Below are 26,745 nucleotides of genomic sequence, written 5' to 3'. Positions count from 1 at the left end.
TCAAGTACATTTATCATCAAAGAATGTATAAATTATACAACCTTGAGATTTGCTTGGTCACAGAGAGCCAAAAATCCAGAAGCCCAAAATAACCCAAAGAAAAAAAATAAAAGACCAACACTCAATGTGCAAGAGAAACAAAAAAAAACAAATCACGCAAACAATTGAAGTGCCAACAGCATTCCAAACCAAAATTGAGTCCTCAGATCGGAACACTGGAGCAGCCCAGAGTAGGCCCAAAGCCTCGCTTCTCAGTCATCATATTAGTGGGCACAGAGCACAGCCGCTGGGGCAGTTGTTCACAGCCTCAGTGTCATGGAGAGAGGAGTGGCCATCATGGAGAACAAGTGAAATCAGCTCTCATTCTGGATCCCAACACCCTGGCTCTACTTCATTAGGAATTTGAGGAGATTAGATATGCACCCAAGCCACTAGCAAATTTCTACAGATGTACTGCGGAGAGTATTCTGACTGGTTGCATCACCGCCTGGTACGGAGGCTCCAATGCACGTTATCAGAAAATATCACAGATGGTATAGACTGTGCCAGCTCCACCACAGTCACAAGCCTACACACCTTCAAGGATATCTTTAAAAGGCAGTGCCCCAAGATGGCAGTATCCATCACTCAAGACCCTCATCATCTGTACATGCCCTTTTCTCATTACCGCCATCCAGGAGGAAGTACAGGAGCTTAAAGGCCCACACTCAGCTAATAGGAAAAGGAAATTTTACAGTTTAAGAATCCCACTTCAGAACTAAGAAAGGGAGAAAGTAAGTTTGTAACAGAGAAGGCGGGGGAGGAGAATGAGTATGTCAGTAATAGGGTGACAGAATGCCACATTAACCTTGCTATTTTGATTGGCACCCTCTCATAATTTTAATCACTCATTCACTCCACACCAGCACACCATGGGATTGTGGAAAGAATATAATTGGATAGGGTAAGATTGCCGTATGTCATGGTCCTGGCTGGCATTTCCCACCTTTCCCCTGTCCTCCCTAATTGGTCCTTAATCCCCACACTTGATTCCCAATCTTTCCCAATTCCTCTCAGTCACCAGCACCTGGTTTCCATTAGCCACCACAGAATAAGACTCCGACAGCTCTGGTCAGCCTTTGCCAGATTGTTGGTCGACTCTCAGAGAGAGAGAGAGGAACCTTGCTGTTAGTCTTCAACCCCGTATCTCTTTGTAAACCAAGTCTCCCAGGTCCTGACTCAGCCTGGTCCCGATTCTACACTCGCTACGGAGATTCTGCCTCCTGATCCTGCCTCCGCATCAGAGTCCTGCACTTGGGTTCGTTTTCCTGCCACGTCCCTGTGTCACCGTAAAACTACCACGGTTATAGTAACATTGGATATTCAAGTGTTAAACAAGTCCCCAGGCAGGACCGAGTTCATGTAAATGCTGTGCCATCTTCGACACACAGAGATATTTATCTCCACCAGCAACTGTGTAATGTCACCAATTTAATGGATTTTCTTTTCACTGTACTGGATACAAGTTTATCATTCTCTTTCTCAACATCAGCACAGCATATATTGCTGCACTGAGTTACAGTAAAATTCATTTCTAAATGTTTCATGCTGTAACAACATTGTATTAGGATGGAAATATTATTATTGCATTTTCAAGCTGATTACTGCTCTCACAGCTAGCAGTCTAAAGTAGACAATAAAACTCAATTCCACTTTACTGTGCTGATGAAACTCCACACAAATGATCTGTAAAATGATATCTCACACAATAATGTGCTGCCTTTGCCTAGATCTGGTAATTTTGTTAAGTGCTATATTTCTATGGTTTACATTATTTTGAGTTTAACTGCGCCCAGCAATTGCTGAACTAAGGTGGTGTGGGACATGTGGAGACCAAAGTAACTGTACAATAGAAAACCATGCAACTATTTCAACCAACTAGCTCATTCAAGAGATTCAATGATAGGCCAAAAACATTTCACTCTAGGGAGAAGAGAAAATAGGAAAACAACCACTAACTCCTCAGGACATCTTTGCCTGGTAAACCAATTCCTTAGTATTGACATGTACTTTTGTTATCCGAGAGGAAGCACTGGAGCCTGAATGCACACACTCTTCTGCCATCAGATTTATGAACCAATCCATTGACACTACCTCAGTACCTTTGCTCTCTTGTTGCACTATTGATATAACTATCTATGTATTTCTTATGTAATTTATTGTATTTATACATGGAAGTGTGATGTTGTGGCCATTGCAGAGACTTAAACATGGAACTGTGACAGTGTGGCCATTACAGAGACTTGGATGTCTCGGGAGCAGGAATGGCTGCTGAGTGTGCCAGGCTTTAGATGTTTCAAAAAGAACAGAGAGGGAGGCAGAAGAGGTGGGGGTGTGGCAATTGTTAATTCGGGATAGTGTCATGGCTGCAGAAAAGCAGGAAGTCATGGATGGAAGTCAGAAACAGGGAAGAGGTAATAACTTTACTGGGTGATTTTTATAGACCCCTCAATAGTAGCAGGGATATTGAGGGGGCAGGAATGGAGGCAGATTCTGGAACAGTGCAATAATAATAGTGTTGTTGTGATGGGAGATTTTAACTTCCCTAATATTGATCGGCATCTCCTTAGCGCAAGGGGTTTAGTTGGAGTGGAGATTGTTAGGTGTGTTCAAGAAGGTTTCCTGACACAATATGTAGATAAGCCAACTAGATGAAAGGCTATACTTGATCTGGGATTGGGAAATGAACCTGGTCAGGTGTCAGATCTCTTGGTGGGAGAGCATTTTGGAGGTAGTGACCACAAGTCTATTTCCTTCACCATAGCGCTGGGGAGGGATAGGAGCAGACAATTTGGGAAAACATTTAATTTCCATAGAGGGAGATATGATGCTATTAGGCAGGAACTTGGGAGCAGATGTTCTCAGGGAAATGCAAGGCAGAAATGTGGGAATATTTGCATAGCATTCGGGATAGGTAGGTTCCATTGAGGCAGGTAAAGGATGGTGGAGTTAAGAAGCATGGTGTACAAAGTATGTAGAAAATCTAGTTACGAAGAAATGAAAAACTTACAGAAGGTTCAAGAAACTAGGTACTGTTAGAGCTCTAGAAAATGACAAGGTTGCTAGGAAGGAGCTTAAGAATGGAATTAGGAGAAGGCCTTGGTGAGCAGGATTAAGAAAAAACCCAAGGCATTTTACAAGTTTGTGAAGAGCAAGAGGATAAACCATGTGAGAATAGGACCAATCAAGTGCAATAGTGGAAATGTGTGCATGGAGTTGGAGGAGGTAGCAGAGGTACTTAATGAATACTTTGCTTCAGTATTCACCAGGGAAAAAGACCTTGGCAACTGTGGGGATGACTTACAGTGGACTGAAACACTTGAGCATATAGACATTATGAAAGAGGATGTGTTGGCACTTTTGAAAAGCTTTAAGTTAGATAAGTCACCGGGACCAGATGAGATACTGTGTACCTCAGGCTGCTGTGGGAAGTGAGGGAGGAGATTGCTGAGCCTCTTGCGATGATCTTTGCATCATCAATAGGGACGGGAGAAGTACCAGAGGATTGGAGGTTGGCAAATGTTGTTCCTTTGTTCAAGAAAGGGAGGAGAGATAACCCAGGAAATTATAGACAGCGAGTCTGACTTCAGTGGTGAGCAAGTTGTTGGAGGAAGATCCTGAGAGGCAGGATTTATGAGCATTTGGAGAGACATAATATGATTAGGAATAGTCAGCATGGCTTTGTCAATGGCAGGTTGTGCCTTACAAGCCTGATTGAATTCTTTGAGGATATAACAACACATTGATGAAGGAAGAGCAGTAGATGTAGGGTATATGGATTTCAGTAAGGCATTTGATAAGGTTCCCATGCAAGGCTCCTTCAGAAAGTAAGGAGGCATGGGATCCAAGGAGACCTTGATTTGTGGATCCAGAAAGCAAAGGGTGGTTGTAGATGGTTTGTATCCTGCATGGAAGCTGGTGACCAGTGGAGTTCCACAGGGATCTATTCTGGGACCCCTTCTCTTTGTAATTTTTATAAATGACCTGGGTGAGGAAATAGAAGGGTGAGTTAGTAAGTTTGCTGATGATACAAAGGTTGTGGGTGTTGTGGATAGTCTGGAGGATTGTCAGAGATTACAGCTGGACATCAATAGGATGCAGAACTGGCTGAAAAGTGGCAGATGGACTTCAAGTACAAGATGATGAGGGGCATTGATCTTGTGAATAGCCAGAGGCTTTTTCCCAGGGCTGAAATGGCTAACATGAGGGGGCATAGTTTTAAGGTGCCTGGAAATAAGTACTGAGGGAATGTCAGGGGTAAGTTTTTCACACAGAGAGCAGTGGGTGCGTGGAATGCATTGCTGGTGGCAGTGGTGGAAGCAGATACAATAGTGTCTTTTAAGAGCCTCTTATGTAGCTACATGGAGCTTAGAAAAATACAGGACTATGTACTTGGGAAATTCTAGGCAGTCTCTAGAGTAGGTTACGTGGCTGGCACAACATTGTGGGCCAAAGGGCCTGTAATGTGCTGTAACTTTCTATGTTCTATTTTTTATGGATTGCACTGTATTGCTGCCACAAAACAACAAATTTTATAACATATATCAGTGATAATAAACTTGATTCTGATTCTGCTTCTCTTATCAACATTTTATAAAATTATGAGAGGCATAGAAAGAGTAGACTGAATTCTTTTCTGGGGTAGAAATGTCATGTACTAGACTAAGTTGAGAGGAGGCAAGTTTGAAGGAGATGAGACCTGGGCCTCTATACCTCCCTCTGCAACTGGATCCTTGAGTTCCTCACCTGGCGACCCACAGTCAGTTCGGTTTGAAATAACATCTCATCCTCGTCGACAATCGACACAGGCACACCACAATGATGCATGCTTAGCCCACTGCTCTACTCTCTCTATATCCACAACTGTGTGGCTAGACACAGGCATAACTTTGGCAATGACACAACTATTGTTGGCAGAGTTTCAGATGGTGGTGAGAAGGCAGACAGGAGAGAGATAGATTGGCCGGTTGAGTGGTATCACAACAAACAACCTTGCACTCAACATCAGAAAGATTTCATCACTGCCACAAAACAGCAAATTTCACAATGTACAGCATTTCAATAAACCTGATTCTGATATGTGTGGGATTAGATATTTTACATAGAGAGTTGTAGGGTGTGGAATAGATTGCCAGAGACAATGGGGGGGGGGGGGGGGGAGAGAGAGAGGGGAGAGATAAAGAGGGAGGGGGGAGAGAGAGAGAGACTGACTTTATTTGTCACATGTACATCAAAACACAACATGAAATACATCGGATGTGTCAACAAATCATCTAAGGTCATACTGGGGACAACTTCTGGTGCCAACATAGCATGGTCACAGCTCACGAACCCTAAATGTAGGTGGGAGGGAACTGGAGCACCCGAAGGAAACCCACCCGGTCACAGGGAGAATGTTTCAATTCATAGACGGTGGCAGGAATTGAACCCCGATTGGTGAGAGCTGGATTTGTAAAGCGATGTAGTAACCGCTATGCTACCATTAGACATACACATGAATATGCAGAGAATGGAGGGATATAGATGCCTGCAGATGGGTTTAGTTTAGTTCAGCATTGTTTTTTGTGCACACATCATGGTCCAGAAGGTCTAACCCTGTGCTGTACTGTTCTACATTCTCAGGACTGGGGATGACCTACTTTCACTCCAATGTCTGACGAGCTCTACGGTGGCTATATAGGAACCACAAACTTCTGCACGGACAGGACATCTGAGGCAGATGATGAGGTGGGTAGATGAGTCAGGCAGACTGCTCCTTCCACAGCTTACACTATTAAAGTAGGTACAGAGTGTATGTTCATGGTCTTCTGCTGCCCATCCACTTCAAGGTTCTTCATGCTGTGCATTCAGAGGTGTTCTTCTGCACGCCACTGTTGTAATGTGTGGTTATTTGAGTTACTGTTGCCTTCCTATCATCTTGAACCAGTCTGGTCCCTCTCATTAACAAGGCATTTTTACCTACAGAACTGTTGCTCACTGGATTTAAAAAAAAATTTCTGCACCATTCTCTGTAAACTCTACAGGCTGTTGTGTGTAAAAATCCCAGGAGATCAGCAGTTTCTGAGATTCTCAAACCACCCTGTCTGGCACCAACAATCATTCCACAGTCAAAGTCACTTAGATCACATTTCTTCCCCATTCTGATGTTTGGTCTGAAAAACAACAGAACCTCTTGACCATGTCTGCATGCTTTTATGGATTAACTTGCAATCACATGATTGGCTGATTAGGTATTTGTGTTAACAAGCAGGTGTCTAGGTGTACCTAATAAAGTCACCACTGAGTGTAGTTGACCATGGATCAGAGAAATAAGAACAGAGTAAGAAAATTGAGGTAGTACCCAAGATAATGAAGGGATTTGATAAGCATGGAGACGGTGTTAGGGTTTTTACAGTGGTGCCTGATTTCCAGCATAAATGAGAAACTCTGCCGAAGTACTGACTGCTCCTCTTGATTCTGGAAATAAATATTTCTTACCACTTCAGAATTCCAGTTAATGCTACATTAAATAATCTACTTTTCATCTTATGCCAATAACAGAAGCAGGGAATTATAAGGTCTGAATTCTATGACCCCTGAAGTAAAATGTACAAACATGAAAGAAATAAGTTCAACCTACATCACATCCTGGGCTGCAGGTACAATCCGTGTAATTCCCTGCAGTTCATCAAACTCTGAGTAAAGTTTCTTCCCAATTCCTTCTCTTTCTTTCTGCTGTAGAGTAATAGTGTCATAGAACATGACAGCATAGACAGGCCCTTCAGCCCATCTAGTCCATGTGAACCATTAATCTGCCTAGACCCATCCACCTGCACTTGGACCATAGACCTCCATCCCCCTCCCATCCATATAACTATCCAAATTTCTCTTAAAAGTTGAAATTGACCCTGCATCCATCACTTGCATGGCAGCCCTTTCCACACTCACCAATCTCGAAGTGAAGAAGTTCCCCCTCACGTTCTCCTTAAAAATTTCACCTTTCACCCTTAACCCATAACTTCTAGTTTGTCTGTTACCATATTGCATCTTCAAATAAAGTAAATAAATAAAAATAAAATTAAGCCTGCGGACCAATTTTCATGATTACCCTCACCTTCAACATGCTCAAAGGCACTGATTTCAGTGTTTTTTTTTCTCACTTGAACACTCTACTAGACTGGGTAAATGATCTAGCATTTGAATTTATCACAGCACACTTGGCCTAGTTGTCATATTGATTATTACAAGTCCACTAAGAGCATGAACTTAATTTGACAAGCAAAGCTGCGGAGGATTTGGTACAGGCTCCCATGCTGAGATGAAGCTCTGCAATCATTTCCTTCTCTTCCCCTGCATGAAATAAGGAAACAGAGTACTTTGATTTATCAAGCATGTTTCTTTGGTAAATCCCAAAACTTTTTATGGTTGGGAGTTGTACTCACAGCTGTAACAAAGGTTTTGTGGCAGAGTTTCACAGAAAATTCCCAACACGTAGATAAACCTTGGCTGGGTCACCAGGAAGAACTCAGCCATGAACTGGTGTAACTAAATTTTTAACATCAAGCAGAGGAAGCAGATGTTTTATTGATTAATGTCTTGTCAAAAAAAAACACTTGTCAATAATGCAGCACCCTCTCAGCACTCAACTGAACTGTCAGCCTGAGGTCTGTGCTCAAATCTCTGGAGGGGGATTTGAACTCACTACCTTGGAGAAACAGCTATTGAGCTATGGTATGATTAACATAGAAAAATGATAAAATTGTTCCTTAAAGACATTCCTTAAGACTTGGGAGCAGTATTAGGCCATTTAGCCCTTTTGAGTCTACTTCACCATTCCAGCATTGTCTGCAGTTTTGGGCCCCTTATCCAAGAAAAGATGTGCTGGTATTGGACAGGGTCCAGAGGAGGTTCACAAGAATTATCCCAGGAATGAACTGGTTAACATATGAGGAGGGTTTTTGACTCTGGGCCTGTATTCACTGGTTTAGAAAAATGAGAAAGGATCGCACTGAAACCTATCAAATATTCAAATGCCTGGATAGAGTGGATGTAAGAAGGATGCTTCCTACACTCAGGGAGTCTAGGACCAGAGGGCACAACCTCAGAAAAGAGGTACATCTATTTATAAAAGAGATGAGGAAAAATTTCTTTAGCCAGAGGGTGGTGAATCTATGGAATTTATTGCCACAGACGGCTGTGGAGGCCAAGTCATTGGGTATACTTAAAGCAGAGCTTGATAGGTTCTCAATAAGTAAGGATGAAAGGTTCCAGGGAGAAGGCAGAGGAATGGGATTGAGAAGGATAATAAATCAGCCATGATGGAATGGAGGAGCAATCATGATGGGCTGAATGGTCTAATTTTGCTCCTATACCTTATGGTCCTATGGTCTAAAGAAATTCTTCCTCCATTTCTGTTCTAAAGGGACATCTTTCTATTCTGAAGTTGTGGCCTCTGGTCCTAGACTCTCCCACTATAGGAAACATCCTCTCCACATCCACTCTATCTAAGCCTTTCAATATTCAATAGGCTTCAATGAGATCTGCCCTCTCAATCTTCTAAACTCCTGCGAGTTTAGTCATTGCCTGTACTGCGAAGAAAATATTTGTAACATTGCATAAATTGGTATGGATTGGTATTGTTGCTTGTGCAACTATGAAAATGATGCGTTTATTACTGGAGTGAGCAGGTTCACAGTCTCATCTACTTAGCAAGATCCCACCATTGTTGCAAATTTACAAAACTCACATCAGAATTAGACAGTAAAAGCCTACGACCATGAGCATGCTTGCGGCCATTTATTTAAATGTCTCCTTGAACAGCTTGGTTTCTGAATACATCTGATAATTGCATCGCTAAATGCCCTGAGACTTTAAAGACACTAGAGTGTTATGTTTTTGTTACCATGGATGTCACATCAAATTAGTATATCATAAAGCAGACAGTCATGCTTTAATAACTAAAATCACGCAACTTCTAAGTCCCGCCTGGTTTAGAATGATTAGAAATAAAAGCGGAACATTTTTGATTTATTGATTATATCATCCCTTTAACATCAGGAAATAATACATTTATAGACCATAAGACACAGGAGCTGAATTAAGCCATTCAGCCCATCGGCTCTTCACCACTATTCCATCACGGCTCATTTATAATTCCTCTCAATTCCATTCTCCTACGTTCTCCCTGTAACCTTTGACACCCTTACTAATCACAAATCAATCTTACTTACTGCCCGTCATGCTGCTGGTGTTTAGGGCAGCAATGAAGAATCTATCAACTTCTACTTTAAATATACCTAATGACTTGGCCTCCACAGTTGTCTGTGGCAATGCATTTCACAGATTCACCACCCCCTTACCAGCTGACAGTGTACATTATCCCGCGTACATTCGTCAACAGCTCGGATCATCTACAGAATTCTTAAGTGGGAGGGTGAGCAGCCAGAGGTCGTGGTCCATGTCAGTACCAATGACATGGGTAGGACAAGTGACAAGGTCTTGGAAAGTGAGTTCAGGGAGCCAGGTGTTTAAAGGACAGGACCCCCAGGGCTGTGATATCAGGATTGCTACCCCTGCCATGTGCTAGTGAGGCCAAGAATAGGAAGATAATCCAGTTTAACATGTGGCTAAGGAGTTGGTGCAGGAAGGAGGGCTTCAGATTTTTGTGTAATTGGGCTCTCTTCCAGGAAAGGTTTGCCAGTGCAGCATGGAGTTGCAGGAGAATGGGAATCAGAGTGCCAGAAAGATAATGGAGAAGTTGTGGAGAAAGATATTGTTAAGCTTACATACATAAAGTCAGGAATTGAAAGGTTGAGCATGGTGGGAATAATGTGCTGAGCTGCATATAATTCAAGTATTGTAGGAAAGGCTGATGAGCTTAGGGCATGGATATATGCACGTGGAATTACGACACTGTAGCCATTAATGAGACTTGGTTGCAGGAGGGGCAGGACAGGCAGCTCAATGATCCGGGATTCTGCTCTTTTAGATGTGATAGAGTGGGAGGGGTTAAAAAGGGAGGGATGGCATTACTAGTCAGAGAAAATGTCACAGCAGAGCTTGGACAGGACAGACTGGAGAGCTCACTTTGTGCAGCGTAATAGGTAGAACCGAGAAATGAAAAAGGTGTAACCATTTAATTGGGTTATATTACAGATCACCCAGCAATATGCAAGATTTACAGAAGCAAATTAGTAGGAAGATCGCAGATTGTTGCAAGAAACACAAAATTGTGATAGTAAGTGATTTTAACTTTCCTCATACTGGCTGGGACTCCCATTATGTAAAAGGGCTGGATGGGAAAGAGTTTGTCAAATGTGTTCAAGTAAGTTTCCTTAATTAGTACATAGAAGTCCCAATAAGAGAGAGTTTGATACTAGATCTTCTTTTAGGGAATGACACAGAGCAGGTGACTGAAGTTTGTGTAGGAGAACACTTTGCATCTAGTGATCATAATACTATTAGTTTCAAGGTAATTATTGAAAAGTATAGGTCTGGTCCTCATGTTGAGATTCTAAATTGGAAGAAGACCAATTTTGATGGTATCAGAACTGATCTGTCAAGTGTGGATTGGGACCGGTTGTTTTCTGGCAAAGGTGTAATTGGCAAGAGGGAGGCCTTCAAAAATGAAATTTTGGTAGTACAGAGTTTGTATGTTGCTGTTAGAATAATAGGCAAGGATAACAGTTTTATGGAACATTAGCTTTCAAGAGGTATTGAGGTTGTCGTCAAGAATGTAGGTACAGGCAGATGGGAACAAATGAGGTGCTTGAGGAGTATAGGAAAAGCAAGAGAACACTTAAGAAGGAAATCAGGACTAAATGAAGGCATGACGTTGCTCTAGCAGATAAGGCGAAGAAGAATCCTAAGGGTTTCTATGGATAATTAAGAGCAAAAGGATAGCAAAGGACAAAAGTGGGACTCTGGAAGATCAGAATGATGATCTACAGGTGGGGCCAAAAGAGATGGGGGAGATTTTCAATGGAATTTTTTGCATCTGTACTTATTTGGGAGATAGACACAGAGTCTACACGTGTGAGGCAATGCAGCAGCAAACTCATGGACAGATACCAGAAAAGGAGGTGTTTGCTGCCTCGAGGCAAATTAGGATGAATAAATCACCAGCGCCTGACAATGTGATCCCTCAGACTCTGTAGGATGCTAGTGCAGAAATTGCAGGGCTCTAGCAGAGATATTTAAAACATTCCTAGCCGTGGATGAGGCAGTGGAGGATTGGAGGGTAGCTAATGTTGTTCCATTGTTTAAGAAAGGCTCTAAGAATGAGCTGGGAAATTATAGGCTGGTGAGCCTGACATCAGTAGTGGGAAAGCTATTGGAAGGCATTCTGAGGGACCAGATATACAAGTATTTGGATAGACAGGGCCTGATTATGGATACTCAACATGGCTTTGTGTATGTTAAGTCATGCTTAACCAATCTTATAGAGTTTTTCGAGGAAGTTATCAGGAAGGCTGATGAAGGCTAAGCAGGTGTACAGGTGTGCTTAATAAAGTGGCCGCTATGTGTAAATGTGTTGCTTAAGTAATTGGCTGAAGTTTGGAAAATAAATATACAGAACAAATCTTAATGCAGTTTTATGACAGTCTGTCAGTTGAATGAGTTCACAGAGTTCAATGGTAAACCATAGTTTATTTTTCAAGTAAACCTCCCTTTGTGACTCATATTCACCTTCACTAACATGTCTTGTAGAGAAAATTGGCTACCATAATAGAACCTGCCCAAACTGTTCTGTCTTTCTTGAAAGGTCCATCATCTATTTAAGGTACAGAGGTAGCCTTAACTCTTTAGGGATGCTATTTCTAAAAACAAGGAATTCAGAGTCAAAGTAAGAAATTCTAAGTTTGCTTGAAGAGATTTTAAGAGAAATGTTAAATGTGTTCAGTGAGGACTTTTTATCTTGTTATTTTATGTTTTGTGTTTTATTGCTATTTACTTATATTAGCATTTACACAGTTTGTCTTCTGGTTGATAGAACATAGAAACATAGAAAACCTACAGTACAATACAGGCCCATCAGCCCATAAAGCTGTCCCGAACATGTCCTTATCTGAGAAATTACCTAGGGTTACCCATAGCTCTCTATTTTTCTGAGCTCCACATAATTGTCCAGGAGTCTCTTAAAAAACTGTACCAATCATATTGGATCATATCCGCCTCCACCACCACCGCCGGCAGCCCATTCTACGCATTCACCACTCTCTGCGTAAAAACTTACCCCTGATATCTCCTCTGTACCTGCTTCCAAGCATGTTAAAACTGTGCCCTCTCATGCTAGCTATTTCAGCCCTGGGAAAAAGCCTCCGACTATCCACATGATCAATGCCTCTCATCATCTTATACGCCTCTATCAGGTCACCTCTCATCCTCCATCGCTCCAAGGAAAAAAAGGCCAAATTCATTCAACCTATTCTCATAAGGCATGCTCCCCAATTCAGGCAACATCCTTGTTAATCTCCTCTGCATCCTTTCTATGGTCTCCACATCTTTCCTATAGTGAGGTAACCAGAACTGAGCACAGTACTCCAATCTTTCACTGATCCTGTTACAGTTAATATTCTATAGACTTGCTGAGTATACCTGCAGAAAAAATGTATCTCAGGGTTGTTTGTGGTACATATATGTACTTTGATAATAAAATTTACTTTGAACTTTGAGGTGCAAGGTTTTCAGAGGAAATTCCAGAACATGGGGATAAGGGCCCCTTATCTCATGCCTCAAGGCTGTGTGCTGAGCCCTCTTCTGTACTCCCTTTTCACCTATGACTGCATTCCTGTACATGGTTCTAACTCCATAATCAAGTTCGCAGATAACACCATGGTGGTTGGCCTGATCAGAGGGGATGACGAGACAGCCTACAGGGACGAGGTCCAGCACCTGGTTACGTGGTGTGCCGACAACAACCTGGCCCTTAACACCCAGAAGACCAAGGAGATCATTGTGGACTTCAGGCATGCTAGGAGCCACACTCACGTCCCAATTTACATCAATGGAGCGGTAGTGGAGCATGTATCAAGCTTCAAACTCCTTGGTGTCCACATTTCCGAGGATCTCACCTGGTCCCTGAACTCCTCCATCCTGATCAAAAAGGCACAACAGCACCTTTAATTCCTGCGGAGTATCAAGAAAGCTCACCTCTGTCCCAGGATACTGACGGACTTTTACCACTTACCATTGAGAGCATACTCACCAACTGCATCTCAGTGTGGTATGGCAATTGTCCCATATCAGACCGCAAAGCACTCCAGCGGGTGGTGAAAACTGCCCAGCGGTTTATCAGGTACCGCTGAGAACATCTACCATAAACGCTGCCTGGGCAGGGTGAAAAGCATTATCAAGGATGCATCTCACCCTAACCGTGATCTTTTTACTCTCCTACCATTTGGTAGGCACTGCAGGAGCCTCCGCTCCCGCTCCAGCAGACTCAGGAAGAGCTTCTTCCCTGAGGCTGTGACCCTGCTGAACCTCACATCACAGCACTAAGCAGTATTGCACCATATTGTACTGTCTCAGTACTTTTATACTTGTGTGCTGTAGCACTTAATTTTTATTCGCAGTTATTTTGTAAATAACACTATTCTTTGTATTTCTGGTTAGATGCTAACTGCATTTCATTTTCTTTGTATCTGTACTCGGCACAATGACAATAAAGTTGAATCTAATCTAATCTGAGAAAGGATGTGCTGACATTGGAAAGGGTTCAAAGGAGGTTCATGGAAATGATTCCGGGATCTATCTGAGAAAGGCTTTTCATATGAGGAGCGTTTATTAGCTCTGAGCCTGTTGATGGCATCCGTTAGTCTCGCGAGACCATGGATCTGCGCCTGGAAAGTGTCCTCTCCAGGGCGCAGGCCTGGGCAAGGTTGTATGGAAGACCGGCTGTTGCCCATGCAGCAAGTCTCCCTCTCCACACCACTGATGTTGTCCGAGGGAAGGGCAAGGGCCGATACAGCTTGGCACCAGTGTCGTCACAGGAGTTGCCAGAGGAGGCGGAAGACAACGTCGGACTGCCTTAGGGACTCCAGCTCCAGATTTGTCCTCAGGGTTTACTCCCGAAGCCTTTCCCATGAGTGGGTATGGCCGCAAGGCAGCGGAGGTTTGAAATCAGTTTTCCCTCTCTTAGATGGACTGCCTTCCCAGGCTGACGAACTCCATCTACCCGAAGTGCTGGTTTTAAGGTGCCAGGACCTGCCTTTGCCCCTTCTCCTGTCAGTAGAAACAGTTCTGCCAGGCTTAGAGGCTAAGCCACACAAGAAGGCCAGGAGTTGGACTTGGTTGTCAGAGGCTATTTGAGGAGCACTTTTAGGTAGTGGGAGCTTGTCGCCAAATGGCCTAATCCGGCAACAGTGTCTTATGATCTAATGGTCATAGTGAAGGTCAATTGTGATAAAGCTTAGCTTTATTTGTCATACGTACATCAAAATATACAATAAAATGCATCAATGGCCAACACAGGCCAAGGATGTGCTAGGGAACAGCTGAAAAATGTCGCCATGCTTCTGGCGCCACCAGAACATGTCCACAACTTACTCACACTAACCCACACATTTTTGGTATGTGGGAGGGAACGGGAGCACCCAAAGGAAACCCAGATGGTCAAGGGGAGAATGTACGGACAGCGGGAAGTGAACATCAATCAGATATTGTGCAGAGGGAGGGGAGTACAGCACAAGATCTCTGACTAGGGCAAATCAGTGGCCAGGAAGCTCCAGAGACAGTGAGAGACAAATTGCAAGAGTGAGCAATTAAAATAAAAAAACACACTGGGGACCTGCAGCTATGCACATCGGTGAGGACGAGAATGATGGGTGAGTGGGATAGAATGTGAACAGGGAAGTTTTAAATTGATGAAGGAAGAGCAGTGGATGCAGTGTATATGGATTTCAGTACGGCATTTGATAAGGTTCCTCATTCCGAAAGTAATGAGGCATGGGATCCAAGGAGACCTTGCTTTGAGAATCAAGAATTAGCTTGCCCACAGAAGGCAAAGAGTGGCTGTAGATGGTTCGTATTCTGCATGGAGGATGGTGACCAGTGGGGTCCGCAGGGATCTGTTCTGGGTCTCCTCCTCTTTGTGATTTTTATAAATGACCTAGATGAGGAAATAGAAGGGTGGGTTAGTAAGTTTGCTGATGACACAAGAGTTGGGGGTGTTGTGGATAGTCTGGAGGGTGGTCAGAGGTTACAGCGTGGCATCGAAAGGATGCAGAACTGGACTGAGAAGTGGCAGATGGAGTTCAACCCAGGTAAGTGTGAAGTGGTTCATTTCGGTAGGTCAAATTTGAAGACAGAATATAATATTAAAGTTAAGACTCTTGGCAGTGTGGAGGATCAGTGAGATCTTCGGGTCGATGTCCATTGGACACTCGAAGCTGCTGCGCAGGTTGACAGTGTTGTTAAGAAGGCTTATGGTGTGATGGCCTTCATCAACCATGGAATTGAGTTCAAGATATGTGAGGTAACGTTACAGCTATATAAGACCTTGGTCAGACCTCACTTGGAGTATTGTGTTCAGTCTGATCACCTCACTATAGGAAGGATGTGGATACTATAGAGTGAGTGCAGAGGAGATTTACAAGGATGTTGCCTGAATTGGAGAACATGTCTTGTGAGAATAGGCTGAGTGAACTTGACCTTTTCTCTATGGAGCGATAGAGAATGAGAGGTGTGCTGATAGAGGTGTATAAGATGATGAGGGGCATTGATCGTGTGGATAGCCAGAGGCTCTTTTCCAGGGCTGAAATGGCTAACACGAGGGAACATAGTTTTAAGGTGCTTGGCAGTAGGTACAAGGGGGATGTCAGAACTAAGTTTTTCACACAGAGAGTGGTGAGTGTGTGGAATGTACTGCCAGCGATGGTGGTAGAGGCAGGTATGATAGGGTCTTTTAAGAGACTCTTAGATAGGTACACGGAGCTTAGAAAATTAGAGGGCTACGCAGTAGGAAAATTCTAGTCAGTTTCTAGAGTAGGTTACATGGTCGGCACAATATTGTGGGCTGAAAGGCTACGTTTCTAGATGAGCCAAGGTTTAATGGGCATGCAGAATTGGGGACTAATCACAAAAGCATTAGAACTATCAAGATAGAAGTTTGCAAAAGAATGAGTGATGGTTTATACAGTGAATCAGCTGATGCTGAGATGAAGGAGCAAGTTTCTGGAGTGGAAGTAGGCATGTTTCATGATGAGAGGATAAAGATGGAAAGGAGAATCCATCATCAAGGACCCTCACCATCCAGGTCTTGTTCACTTCTCACTGCTACCGTCAAGAAGGAGGTAAAGGAGCCTTAGGTCCCACATCACCATGTTCAGGAACAGTTATTACCTTTCGACCAACAGGCTCGAGCGAGCGTGGATAACTTTACTAACTTCAACTCAGAACTGACTCTGCAACCTATGGATTCATTTTCAATGACTCTAGAACTCACGTTTTCAACATTATTTACCGCCTCTTTATTTATTTACTACTATATTTATTTTTTGTATTTGCACAATTTGTCTTCCTTTGCACATTAGTTGTGTGTAGTTTCTCAATGATTCCATTGTGCTTCTTTGTACCCACTGTGGATGCCCACAAGAAAATAAATCTCAGGATAGTATATGGTGACATAAATTTACTTTGATAATAAATTTAATTTGAACTTTGATTAGGTTGAGTTTTGCAAATACTTCAAAAGTACATAAAAGCAGATCTAAACGCAAATGTAGTTAACGAAACCTAGATAAATTAGTACAGGTTGAGTACCTCTTATCTGAAATTCTAAAATCCCAAACCTCCAAAATCCAAATTTTTTTTTGAGTGCTGACATGATATCACAATTGGAAAATTCCACAAGGCATTGGCAAGGTTCCCAGGTGATACGCAAGTCTCTGCTCAGCATAGATGGTTCTGAGAAGTGACCTCACATTTGTAATGAACAACAGTTAACGAAAAATGGAAAAACACTGCAGAAAGTGAAAAATGAAGATCTCGATTGGGAGTTGAAACAGTGGATTCATCAGCGTCGGAGTGAACATATGCCACTTAACAGCATGCTGATCATAAAACAAGCAAAGATCTATCACGACAAACTGAAAATCGAAGATAATTGTGAATATTCAGTAGGCTAGTTGCAGAAATTTAAGAAAAGGCGTGGAATTAAATTTTAAAGATTTATGATGTTAAAGCATCAGTTGATCACAAAGCAGCAGAAATTCATTGATGAGTTTGCTACTACTGTTGATGATGAAAATCTATCACGATAAACGGCTGCATCAGTACATATGTGTGATGAAGAAGTGTAGGACAAAGACTGCTTACCAGCAGCATATAAATCCAAAGTTGGAAATGATGGTGATCCTAAGCTATCTCATCATATAGTCCAAAATCTGAAACTCTCTAACCTAAGCATTTTGGATAACTTGTATAAATGTTTAAATATGTAACTATAATACTGAAAGTTTAAAGTCACATTCATTTTTGCTGGTCCCCTTTCAACACTTCCAGTGAAACAGCTACAAAATGAAATAGGTGACCAATTATTATAATTGTTGGGATTTTCATGTTACAGATTCCAATATCCCAGCATTTATTCCGATAGAGCCAATGATATATTTGCCACAGTAAAACTCCGCAAGATCAGTGGAATGAGGAGGGGGTTGCACAGAAATGGGGCTCTTGTTTTGTTCTGTTAATTATACATAGTAAAATACTAATTACAAGAATATAAATTATAGGGTTGGAAAAGGCTCCACTTTATGCTAGACAAAAACTGCAGCAAGTGGTTAAATTACTAGACCAAACATATATAAAAAAAGGATAGCTAAGGTATATGTCGAACCCCCTAGATGGTGAGACAATGGAATTAATAACGGGAATCAAGAAAATGGCAGATAATTTACACCAATACTTCTACACCAGTCTTAACAGCAGGGCGATGCTGCCAGTATCTCTAGGATAGCAGCTGTGCTAGTTTCAAACAACAAAGAACTTAGAGAAATCTCTATTATGAGGGATAACATACTGGAAAAAATATGGGGTTTAAAGGGAGTCAAGTCACCTGTATCCCACACAAGATCTATACAGAGGAATGAACAGTCAATGTTTTGGACCGACAACCTTCATCAGGATGTTGACTACTTATTCTCCTCCACAGTTGCTGCCTGAGTTGTTGAGTTCCTCCAGCATTTTGTGTGTGTTGCTCAAGATTCCTGTGTTGATAGTAAAGCTGAGTTCTAAGAGGTTACCAACGGGTTGCAAACCATAAATGTTCAAGCTGAAGAAGGAACAGAGAATGAAATTAGGTTAGTGTTTAAAAGATAAAGATTAGCTTTATTTGTCACACGTACATTGAAACATAGTGAAATGCATTGTTTTACATCAATGACCAACACAGGCCAAGGATGTGCTGGGTCAGCCCACAAGTGCCACCATGTTTCTAGCACCAACATAGCATGTCTATAACTCACTAACCCTAACCCTAATCTTTGGTATGTGGGAGGAAACTGGAGCACCTGAAGGAAATCCACATGGTCATGTGGAATATGGACAAATTTCTTACAGACAGGAATTGGACCCAATCTTACAGCGGGTGCTGTAGAGCATTGCATTTACCACTAAGCTACTGTGCTACCCAACACCTCAACATCTGTTGGTGGCAAGCTGCTGCAGCAAGAAGAAGAAATGATTAATCATTTATCAAAACTTCACTTTCACCTATGATGAAATGGTGAGGTAGACTCAATGGGTTGAATAAGCTCCTTTGTCTTCTAGTCTAGTGCAACCAAGCCAAGATAAAATTATTTTTAATGAAAGGAAAATCCTGTTTGACAAATTCGCTTGAGTTCTTCATGGGAAAACAAGCAGAGTTAATACTCGAGAATCTATAGAGGTAGAATACTTGCATAAGAGCATACAGTATAGAGCTAATGTGGGTGGAAGATCAGTTGTATCATAGAAGACAAATCTGAAGAAATAGCCAGAAGGATGTAACTAGTGGAGGGCCCAGTGATCAGTTCTCAGCTCTCAATTATTAATTGACTACATTAATGACTTCGAGGAAGAGCACAGTGTGGTATCCAAGATTGCAAAACAAAGAAAATTGACGGGAGGTCATGCCTCATTGAGGATATTTGGACTCTGTAACAGCTTACTTTGAGGGAGTGGACAAAACCTTGGCACATGAAGTTTAATCTGGGGAAGTGTGAGGCCATGCACTGCAGTAGGACGCATTCAAAGAGAAATTATCTAAATGGAGCGTGACTGTAAACGAGTGGAGTACAAAGTCAACCACAGCTTCCTGTGCATGAAACACAAATAGTCATAGAGAAGTACAGCACAGAAACAGGCCCTTTGGTCTATTTAGTCCATGACAAAAACAATTTAAACTGCCTACTCCCATCGACTGCACCCTGACCATAGTCTTCCATATCCCTACTATCCATGTACCTATCTAAACTTCTCTTAAACACTGAAATTGATCTTGCAAGCACCACTTGTGTTGGTAGCTCATTCCACACTCTCATGACCCTCTGAGTGAAGAAGATTCCCTTCATGGCCCCCTTAAACGTCTCATCTTTCACCCTTAAGCCATGACCTCTTGTTATAACTTCTCTTAAACATGAAATTGATCTTGCAAGCACCACTTGTGTTGGTAGCTCATTCCACACTCTCATGACCCTCTGAGTGAAGAAGATTCCCTTCATGTCCCCCTTAAGTGTCTCACCTTTCACCCTTAAGCCATGACCTCTTGTTATAGTCCCACCTAACCTCAGCGGAAAAAGCCTGAGTGCATTTACTCTATACCCCTCAAAATTTTATATACCTCTATTAAATCTCCTCTCAGTCATCTATGTTCTAAAGAAAACAGTCCTAACCTATTCAATTTTTCCTTATAACTCAGGTCCTCCAGATTTGGCAACATCCTTCTAAATTTTTTCTGCACTCTTTACATCTTATTTATCAAACTTATTTACATCTCTCCTGCAGGTAGGTGACCAAAACTGCACACAGTACTCCAAATTAGGCCTCACTAATGTCTTATACAACTTCAACATAACATCCCATCTTCTGTACTCAATACATTGATTTATGAAGGTCAATGTGCCAAAAGCTTTCTTTATGACCCTACCTACCTATGGTGCCACTTTCAATGAAGTATGTACCAGTATTCCCAGATCCCTTTGTTCAACCACACTCCTCAGTGCCCTACCATTCACTGGTAAGAGCTACCCTGGTTGATCCTACCAAAGTGCAAGACCTTGCACTTGTCTGCATTAAATTCCATCTGCCATCTTTTGGCCTGTTTTTCCAGCTGATGCAGATCCCTCTGCAAGCCATAATAGTCTTCCTCACTGTCTATTACATCCCCACTCTTGGTGTCGTTTGCAAATTTGCTGATTCAGGTAACCACATTATCATCCAGATCATTGATATAGATGACAAATAACAAAGGACCCAGCACACCACTAGTAATAGGCTTCCAGTCAGAGAGGCAAACATCCACTACCACTCTCTGGCTTCTTTCCACAAAGCCAATGTCTTGCTACAACAAGTGTATGGGACATTGGAAAAAAAAGTTGAATTTCCCCATGGGGATGAATAAAGTATCTATCTAGCCTCCCATGTGGGACTTGTCAAATGCCTTAGTAAAGTCCACGCGGACAGCATGCACTGTCTAGCCTTCTTCCACTTCCTGGTAACTTCCTGAAAAAACTCTATAAGGTTAGTTGGACATGACCTTCCTTGCGTGAAGCCATGCTGACTCTCCTTAATCAGCCCACGTCTATCCAAATACTTATAAATCTGGTCCCTCAGAATACCTTCCAAATAGTTAGCAAGTGCAGCAAGTCGTTAAACTTCAAAGTTCAAATTTATTATCAAAGTCTGTTTAATTTTCTTGCAGGCATTCACTGTAGAACAAAGAAATGCAACAGAATCAATGAAAAGTTACAAGCAACCTGTGGTGAACTAGATATACCTGTCTGACTGCTCCTGTGGCTCCTCCCAAGACCCTGCTGACTGCCCCTGTGGCTCCTCCCACAGACCCCTGTATAAAGGCGACTGTGGCCTGCTGCTCTCCCTCATTTTCCCCAGGATGTAGTGTTGTTCTTCAGTCAATAAAAGCCGATATCTCACTTCCTAAGTCTCGGCGTGAGTTATTGATGGTGCATCACAACCAATACACAAAAATATGTAAACTGCGCAAATACAAAAACAAAAATAAATAAATAAGCAAACAAACAAGAAGCAAATAAATAAATAAAACTAAGAACATGAGCTGTAGAGTCCTTGAAAGTGGGTCGAAAAGGTTGTGAAATGTGTTCAGAGCTGTTGTGAGTGAAGTCATGCATACTGATTCAGCAGCCTAATAGCTGAAGGGTAATAATTTTTCCTGAACGTGGTGGTCTGGGACCTAAGGCTCCTGTACCTCCATCCCAGTGGCAACAGCAAAAAGAGAGCATGGTGGGAGCCCTTGATGATGGATACTGATTTCTTGTGGCAGCACTCCTTGTATATGTTCTGAATGATGGGGAGGGTATTTCCTGTGACAGACTGAACTGTATTCATTACTATCTATTCTTAGATGTTGGTATTTTCATACCAGGTAGCGAGGCAACCAGACAGGATACTCTCCACTGTGTATCTACTGAAGTTTGTCAAAATTTTACATAACATGCTGAATCTGCACAAACCTCTAAGAAAGGAAAATGGTACATTGGCCTTTATTGCAAGGAGGACAGAGTCTGGAAATATATACATATTCTGTAATTGAAAAAGGTGTAGTTAAGGCTGCACCTGGAGTATTGTGTACAGGTTTCATCCCTTTATTTAAGAAGTTTTGTTGACAGTCCAGTGGAGATCCACTAGGGTTATTTCTGGAATGACAGGGTTGTTACAAAATGTTTTATTGTTTATAATTATTAAGCTTTATTACTAATTAAAGATCACTGCTTAAAGTGGAAGTAACTAACTTTTTAAAAGAACTGAGAGCAACGTAGAACAGGCATAGAAGAAGAGTTGAGGCCTGTGGCAGAGCAGCCATGGTGTTATCAACTGAGCAACACACACAAAATGCTGGAGGAAATCAGCAGGCCAGGCAGCATCTATGGAAAAGAGTACAGTCGATGTTTTGGGCCAAGAACCTTCGGCAGGGCTGGAGAAGAAGAGCTGAGGAGTACATTTGAAAGGTGGGGGGAGGAGAGAGAAAAACACCAGGTGATAGGCGAAACTTGGATGAAGTAAAGAGCTGGGAAGTTGATTGGTGAAAGAGACAGAAGGCCATGGAACAAAGAAAAAAGGGGAGGGGGAGGAGCGCCAGAGGGTGGCAATGGGTGAGCAAGGAGGTAAGGTGAGGGAGGGAAATGGTGAAGTGGGGGTGGGAGGCATTACCGCAGGTTTGAGAAATCGATGTTCATGCTATCAGGTTGGAGGCTACCCAAACAGAATATAAGGTGTTGTTTCTCCAACCTAAGTGCGGCCTCATCATGACAGTGGAGGAGGCCATGGATGGACATATCGGAATGGGAATGGGAAGTGGAATTAAAATGGGTGGCCATTGGGAGATCCTGCTTTTTCTGGCAGATGGAACGCAGATGCTTGGTGGTCTCCCAATCTACGTCGGGTCTCACTGATATATGGGAGGCCACACCCAGGAACACCAAACACAGTATATGACCCCAACAGACTCACAGGTGAAGTGTCGCCTCACCAAGAAGGACAGTTTAGGGCCCTGAATGGTAGTGAGGGGGGAGGTATAGGGGCAGGTGTAGCACTTGTTCCGCTTGCAAAAGTAAGTGCCAGGAGGGAGATCAGTGGGAAGGATGAATGGACAAGGGAGTTGCCTAGTGAGTGATCCCTGCAGAAAGTAGAAATTGGGGATGAAGGAAAGATATGCTTGGTGGTGGGATCCTGTTGGAGGTCACAGATGTTTCAGAGAATTATGCGTTGGACGCGGAGGCTGGTGGGGTGGTAGGTGAGGACAAGAGGAACCCTATTCCTGGTAGGGTGTTGGGATGAGAGCAGATGTGCATGAAATAGAAGAGATGTGGTTGAGGGCAGCGTTGATGGTGGAGGAAGGGAAGACCCTTTCTTTGAAAAAGGAGGAGATCTCCTTCATTCTAGAATGAAAAGGCTCATCTTGAGAGCAGATGTGGCGGAGGAGGAGGAATTAAGAGAAGGGGATGGTGTTTTTACAAGTAGCAGAGTGGGACGAGGTACAGAACTGGTTGGGCAGTTTTGGGGAGCTGAATGGTCTAATACTGCTCTCAATTTCTTGTGTTTTTGTGTTCCTGTGTTCTTGTTATCCTTACTTGTTCTAGCTAATTTACATTCTGAAGTAGCTAACTGGTGCACTGAGTTGTCAATAAGGCAGTTCACTGTCACTTTACCAAGGGTAAGGAAGGATCAGCAATACCCAAATCCTGCAAATTAATATAGCATCTAAAAAGAAAAACAATGAGGAACTATAAATTAAAAGGGGCTCTTTTAAGTAATTTTATCCAATGAAAAGCTAAAAGGTGGCTTAAAATATTCTAGTTTAATGGACAGCACTGTAACACAGCAGTTAGCATAACACTATTACAGCACCAGCGATCACTGGTTGGGGTTCGATTCCCACTGCTGCCTGTAAGGAGTTTTGTGATGGCATGGATTTCCTCTGACTGCTCCAGTTTCCTCCCACATTCCAGGAAGATGCACGATTAGAGTTAGTATGTTGTGGGCATGCTATTTTGGCCAAGAGATGTAGTCCTCACTGATTTGACTGGATACTAAACTATGCATTTCACTGTACATCTGCCTAATAATACTAATTTGTAAAGCTTGTTTTCTCCTTACCTTCTTTGTTGCTCAAACTTGGACAGCTATGGGACACTTCCTTCTGCAGTTTAAACTTCTTTGCACAATTTCCTGCAAAGATCTGCAGCATGACAGCAACCTGGGTTCAATTCCTGCCATCGTCTGTAAGGAGTTTGTACATTCTCCCCATGACACTGTGAATTTCCTCCGGGTGGCTCCAGTTTCCGCCTATCCGGAGAGGTTAGTTGGTTAATTGGTCGCATGGGTGTAACTGGGGTTGTTGGGCAGAAGGGCTTATTAACACGCTGTATCTCTAAATAAAATCTTTTTAAAAAGGTCTTGTTTCTTAAGATTGATGACACACTATCTTGTTCTAACCAGCAACAGGAAACAATGTGGTTTTGTGGTCTTTCAATGAAACAGCACCAACAATCTGTGCAAACCAGCATACGGTTGCTTTTATTAAATTGTAAGTGTGTATTTCATACCAAGCTTTTCCTGTGCAGATTGAATGATAGCAGTCATAATTTAAAGTGTCAAACCGACACAGGGGAAATGAACTATGCATTACCTGCAGTTACAGTTAACTAACAGTGTTAAGTAGACCTCTCTAGCGCACAGAGTAGTTATCATTGGCTCAGTGACAGCATGCATACCGTGGTGCTCAGAAGTTTATGATCCTTCCCAGATGCTGGGAATACTTGCAAGCCCTCATATGCAGCAGTGAGATAGTGCTTCACTTTCAGAGCTCCTGGCCTTTAGATTTGTTGTTTATCAATATCTTCCCTCAAAGGTGATATGTACTCGGTGGCCATTTTACTACATACAGCTGTACGCCTGCTTATTAATGCAAATATCTAATCAACTAATCATGTGACAGCAACTCAATGCATAAAAACATGCAGACATGGTCAAGAGATTCAGTTGTTGTTCAGATGAAACATCAGAATGGGGAAGAAATATGACCTAAGTGATTTTGACTGTGGAATGATCATTAGTGCCAGACAGAGTTATTTGAATATCTCAGAACCTGTTGATCTCCTGGGACTTTCATGCACAACAATCTCTAGAGTTTACAGACAATGGTGTGAAAAACAAAAAAAAAATCATCCAGTGAGCGGCAGTTCTGTGGGCAACAAAGTCTTGTTAATGAGAGATGATTATCCGGCCAGTGGTGTAATGGCATCTGCACCAAACTTCAAGGCTAGTGATCCCGGATTTGTATCTGGGAGGCTCCTTGCAAACTTTCTATCCGTGCTGGATTGACTGTCAAGCTAGCAACTCAGCTTCATAAAAAAAACCCACAGAGAAATGCTAAGAAATGGCAAAGGATGCCGCCCAATGCGCCATAAAGCACAGAGGGGAACAACAACGACGAGAGAGATCTGAGGTGAATGGCCAGGCTGGTTCAAGCTGACAGAAAGGCAACAGTAACTCAAATAGCCATGCATTACAACAATAGTGTCCAGAAGAGCATCTCTGATCACACAACACGTCAAACTTTGAAGTGGATAGTTTACAGCAGCAGTGTGTACAGAAATACACCCAGCGGGCACTTTATTAGGTAATATCATTTTAAATGTATGAGAATTTCCGAGGTAGCTCATTTATGTGTTTTGATATAGTAACTGTATTGTTAAATTTTCCATTAGAACCAACCAAACTATGGCTCTTAATATACTTCTGAGAGAAATGTTTTGTGTTTACAGCATGGCATGCAAGTGATTTTATTAGTCTATTAGTGCATTTTTAAACACACGAAAAGAATAATGAACAACCTCAGCATGCCATGGTGTAAAGAGTCTTGTTTTTCGCAATGCTATTGGAAATCACCTTTAAAAGGCTGCACAGTTTTAAAATGCTGCTCACCACCATCTCAGGAACAATGAGTAATGGTCAATAAGTCTTGCAAGTTACATACACCCACATCCCACAAATTAATTTTTAAAAAAGTTAACCTCTGATTCTAATTATAATACTGCAAGATGAACCTACGAGTCCAGACCAGGGACTGGAGTTTGAGAGCAGATGTCTGTGAGTCGGGGAGTCCAGGGCCAAGGACTGGAAGTCTGGAGGTGCCCTGTCCTATCTGTAAGTTTGTGTGAGGGAGTTGAGTGGCTGGGAGGGTGGGACAGGGTCTTCTTTTGCTGTTGTTGTCTTTTTTTGTTTTGGGGAACATGATATATTGGAGCCAGAATGTGTGGCGACACTAGCCGGCTGCCCCCAGCACATCCTTCCGTGTGTTGCTTGTTAACATAAACGACGTAATTTCTCACATTTACTGGGATGAAGTGTTTTGAGAGATTGGTCATGGCCACAAGCAACTCCTGCCTAAGCAAGGACCTGGACCAGCTGCAATTTACCTATTGCCTCAATAGGTCTAGCGAATGCAACTGCCACATGGCCTAGATTCACCTGGACAATAGCAATACTTATGTCGGGCTTCTGTTTATTGATTACAGCTCAGCATTCAACAGCCATAGTCCTAATCAACAAGCTCCACACTCTGGGCTTCAGTACCTCCCTATGCAACTGGATCCTTGACTTCCTCAGCGGGAGACCACAGTGAGTGTGGATAGGAAATAACATCTCCTCCTTGTTGATAATCAATCCTGGTACACCTCAAGGATGTGTGCTTAGCCCACTGTTCTACCCTCCCTATAACCACGACTGTGTGGCTAGACACAGCTCAAACGGCATTGGTAAATTTGCCAGTGACAGAATTATTGATGGCAGAATTTCAGATGTTGATGAGGAGGGGTACAGGAGTGAGATAGGTCAGCTGGTTGAGTGATGTTGCTGTAATAACCTTGCACTCTACGTAAGTAAGACCAAGAGATTAATTGTGGACTCTCAACACCCATGACTGTGTGGCTAGGCACAGCTCAAATGCCATTCTGTAAATTTGCTGATGACAGAACTACTGCTTGCGGA

General features: G+C 42.5%; 1 long non-coding RNA gene across 10 annotated transcripts in view; it reads right to left on the bottom strand.

Moving 5' to 3' along the window:
* LOC140725735 (uncharacterized) overlaps positions 1–26,745 on the bottom strand; it is a 90,091-nt gene that overhangs the window by 15,815 nt on the left and 47,531 nt on the right. For 9 of the 10 annotated variants that reach the window (XR_012098442.1, XR_012098446.1, XR_012098448.1 and 6 more), the window contains one exon: positions 16,644–18,289. This is a non-coding gene — a long non-coding RNA (uncharacterized lncRNA). Of the gene's footprint in view, positions 1–16,643; positions 18,290–26,745 lie in introns of those variants that run through there. The other variant, XR_012098445.1, reaches the window with a different exon arrangement.

This window comes from Hemitrygon akajei, chromosome 3 (genome assembly GCF_048418815.1).
Source record: "Hemitrygon akajei chromosome 3, sHemAka1.3, whole genome shotgun sequence".
Taxonomy (NCBI): Eukaryota; Metazoa; Chordata; class Chondrichthyes; order Myliobatiformes; family Dasyatidae; genus Hemitrygon; species Hemitrygon akajei.
Note: the sequence above shows the minus strand (reverse complement) of the source record. Positions and strands in the feature narration are given on the sequence as shown.